Source organism: Mesoplodon bidens (genome assembly GCF_964165515.1).
Source record: "Mesoplodon bidens genome assembly, chromosome: 5".
NCBI lineage: Eukaryota > Metazoa > Chordata > Mammalia > Artiodactyla > Ziphiidae > Mesoplodon > Mesoplodon bidens.
In genome coordinates this window covers 136,039,542-136,043,958 of record NC_138161.1, presented here as the reverse complement: position 1 = coordinate 136,043,958, position 4,417 = coordinate 136,039,542, and the positions used below count along the sequence as shown (strand labels likewise).

Here is a 4,417-nt window from a genome sequence, read left to right as displayed (position 1 = left end):
GATAAATAATTTTGAGGGTAAAAAAACGCAAACTCTCACCTTATGTTCTAGCATATAGGCAACTGTCCCTTAACTTTCTCCCTAGGAAGGACTGTGGTATCAGTTGTTAAAATTTTCCTTATTACACATATATTAATAGTATCATTTAATCTCCATAGCAGGGCAAATATTAATCCTACATTACAGATGAAGAATATGAAGTTCCAAGAAATGTAGCATCACGTGGCTTGACACTGGGTCAAGTCTAGCCAAGTGGTTTTCCCTAGAATACGATAAAAACAAAATACAAGAACCTCTGAAAGAGCAGCTAACAGAGTAAATCTTAAGTATTCTCACCACAAAACAGAAATGATAATTATGTAATGTGATGAAGGTGTTAGCTAATGCTATAGGGTAATCATTTTGCAATATATACATGTATCTCCAAGTCCATATGTCAATTATATATCTAAAGTTGGGGGAAAAATTTGTGTACAATGAACTCATAGTACGGTTATAATGTCAGAAATATAAAAGACCACAAAATTCAATATTTTTTTAAAAAAATACAGTAACCTGGAGTGAATAAACACGCTCACCTTAGCTCCTGGACGAGAGGGAGGATGCAGCAGTGACTGCATGCTGAAAAGTGAGGAAGCTACTAAAGGAGTCTGTAACAGATAGAGCAAGAGCCATGCCACATCGGGGCCTAGTGGCCAGGCCGGACTTTGACTATTTTCAGCATCACTCTTTCACGCCAGCAGAGGTGGCCCAACATAACCAGCCGGAAGACCTCTGGGTGTCTTACCTGGGGAACGTGTATGACCTAATGCGGTTATTACAGAAGTACAAGGGAGACCTGCTGCTGAAACCCATCGTGGAAGTTGCGGGCCAGGACATCAGCCACTGGTTTGATCCAGACACCAGAGATATTGGCAAAGCTGACAGGTTCCCTGAGATACCGCACCCCCCGGGGCTGCTTTCTGCATGTGCCGCCTCAGCTGCCCCTTTCGGACTGGGCCAATGATTTCGGGAAGCCTTGGTGGCAGGGGTCGCGTTACGAGGTGGGGAGGCTGTCCGCCAAGACCCGGAATACCTGCATCATTAACACGTGCACATCGCAAGAGCACACATCAGAGGTGGGGGCCCGGGAATCAATGTGGGAAATCCTACACAGGTATCTCCCCTATGCTGCACATGCTGCCAGCTACACGTGGAAATATGAAGGGGAGAACCTGACATGGATTATACCCTGGAAGAGAATGGCATCTGGGATGAGGAGGAAGAATTTGATTATCTCAATATGGACAGTACACTCTACATACCTGCAGTACTGCTGTACTTCAATGATGACCTCACAGAGCTATAGAAAGGGAGATGCATGCTCATGTAGGCTCAAGACATATTTTGAGTTTAGCTGTTTCTGTGCCCTGTAGGAAAAGAGGTGGGGATGGGGCGGGGAGGGCAGTACCTGGACCTAGACCTCCATTCTGCTCTGGGAGCTGGCCTGAGGTTCCCATGCTCAACTGAAGTGTAAAGGTCCTATTCCTTGGGTTAATTACAATTTACTCTGAGAAAGTTAGGAAGAATGCTAGAAGTGAATTAATTTTTAGGAATGATACAAGAAAATAAAGTATCTTAGATCAGGGAGATGTAGAAGAGGATAGTCAGAGAGAGCTCAGGCAGAACTTTTCAATAGTAAGAGAAAGAGAAGTCCAACACAGGGATGAGGGATGGAAGAACTTTTCTGGCAATGATGGAAATGGGATGGCTGCAGGAAGATGGGATTTACAAAGACAGGAATAGGAAATGTCTATCACTGGCCATATAAAACTGGCTAATCTCTCTTCTGAATAGTATTTGGCAGCTGAAACCCAAGAGGAACGAAGGAAGTGAATGGTCACCAGGTAATTCAGGCTAGGTATTATGCTATGTGCTTTATATACCTCATTTAATACAACTACCCATAAGACAGATACCATTACCACTATTTTACAGATAAATATTCTGAAGCTTAGCAAGATATAATAGCACAAAAGGCACATCAGTTAGTAACCAGATTGCAAACCCAGGTCTTCCCAAGTCCAAAGTCTATGTTCTTCTCAATGTCCAGGCTCACTGCACAATGGGAACCTATAGGCCTATTGTGTAGTCAGCTGTGGTGTTGTGCTTTTTTGTTTTGTTTTTTTAGTTATTGTCTTTGCAAGGGACTTAGCAGAGTTCTGCAGTGGCAGAGAGGACACAGGGAAGGCTATGTGTCAGCTGAGTCACAGCTATTGAGGCTACTTCATGGTTAATCACATAGCAAAACTTTCCTCTGACTTTTCTGAGGCAAAGAGGTGGCTATATACTGACTCCAGGAAAATTAGAGTGGGAAAGGGCCTTTGGATTGGGACCACTTAGAAGGGGGAGCAAAAAGGAGGCAACAGCATGTATATTCATGATGAGCCTGCACCTCTGAAGGGAAGATGAGGAAGACAGGGTCGACTTTGCCAGATGGCGACTCTACAAGAAGGGGCTTGACAGAGGTGAGGTAAAGAGAAGTGCTAATTAAGTCAGAAAACTTCTGGTGTTCAAAAGAGAACAACCATGGAGGGCAGTGGCCAGATTTGGTCCCCTATGACCTAAGCAGGGAAGGGGAATGAGAATCACAGGTGAGTTTCTTGACAGTAGCAGGCAAAAAAGCAGGGAGATGTGCACGCATCTTTGTGGAAGGTGGCGCCCTAGGAGACACTGGGTAGGCTGCAGAGGAATATGCTGAGGGGCTGACTATGAACGGCATGGACAGAGGTGGAGACATCTGTATCCACCTGCAGTTGTTTCATGTGTATCTTGTTTGCTCAACTAAACCCTAAACTATTTGAGAACCAAAGCTATGCTATTGCTTTAACCCCAGCCACAGGGCCTGTGCCTATGGGACCTGCCCAAACTCATCCCTCTTCCAGAGTTTCCTACTTTAGTACCTCTTGCCAGAAACACATCCCTCTCCTCACACACCCAGTCATTCTCCCAGTAGATTCTATGTCCTAAACATCTCTGGAATCCATCTTCTTTTCTCGAAGCTGTTATCATCACCTCTGGTCTGGGACTGCTGCAGTAACTTCCTAACCGGTCCTCCCATCTCCACTCTGTCCTCCACACACAGCAGAGTGAGCTCTGAAAAACAAACCTAAACATCTAACTTTCCTCCTTCAGATTCTTCAGTGGCTTCCAGTTGCTTTTGGAATAAAGTCCTAAATGCAAAGACCTTGCATAAATCAGTCTCTACCTTGCATCACTCCTCTTTGTTCCCTGGCTTTCTGTTCACTAAAGGTTTTCTTGCCTCAGAGCCGGCACACAGGCTGTTCTCCCTGGTTACAACACTCTTCCAGTTCCCACCTTGCTGATCCTAAGTGTTTCTTCCTCAAAGAGACCTTTTCTGATTTCTCGATGCAGGTCAAGACTTTCTGTTAAATCTTCTCTTAGCACCATGTCTATTTCAGAGCACTTATTACAATAGTAATGTTAAAATTATGGATGTAATTGGCTGGCTGGCTGCTAGATTGTAAGCTCATGAGGGCAGAGATCATGTCCATCTTGTTCACTGCTGTATTCCCAATGTTGGGCACACAGCTGCTGCTCAGTAAATTTTGACTGAATGAACTCAAAAAAATAAAAATTAAAAATAAAGAATAAAAATACAGTAAACTGGGTAATGGCTTGAGATTAAGAGGAAGGTTTTTCTAGCAATTAGCTCTGTAATATCAAAAATAAACACAATTCTGGGCTTCCCTGGTGGCGCAGTGGTTGAGAGTCCACCTGCCGATGCAGGGGACGCGGGTTCGTGTCCCAGTCCGGGAAGATCCCACATGCTGCGGAGCGGCTGGGTCCGTGAGCTATGGCCACTGAGCCTGCACGTCTGGAGCCTGTGCTCAGCAATGGGAGAGGCCGCAGCAGTGAGAGGCCCACGTACCGCAAAAAACAAACAAACAAACAAAACCACAATTCTTTTATTTCTTCATTACTAAATACTTTCAAATATCTCTTGGAATTCTTTTCAAAGCCCTTTTTTCCTATGATAGGGTCATTTGTTACCAAATTGAAAGGTTTGAATAATCAATCTCTCAATATGCTATTTTCATATTTTTAAAGAATTTGTGCCTATGCTAAGGTAAGAAATCATCCGATACTTGCTTTTATTTTTCTTTTCTTTCTTTTTTTTTTTTTTTTTTTTTTTTTTTTGCGGTACGCAGGCCTCTCACTGCCGTGGTCTCTCCCGTTGCGGAGCACAGGCTCCGGACGCACAGGCTCAGCAGCCATGGCTCACGGGCCTAGCCGCTCTGTAGCATGCGGGATCTTCCCGGACCGGGACACAAACCCATGTCCCCTGCATTGGCAGGTGGACTCTCAACCTCTGCGCCACCAGGGAAGCCCATATACTTGCTTATTTTTAACACAA

The 4,417-nt window shown here is 44.4% G+C and overlaps 1 pseudogene across 1 annotated transcript; it reads left to right on the top strand.

The window, feature by feature from the left end:
* The first annotated feature begins 652 nt into the window (after positions 1-652).
* Positions 653-1,348, top strand: LOC308617637 (cytochrome b5 domain-containing protein 1-like; annotated as a pseudogene). The gene has a single exon. The product of its transcript is annotated as a cytochrome b5 domain-containing protein 1-like (transcript).
* Positions 1,349-4,417: the final 3,069 nt, after the last annotated feature.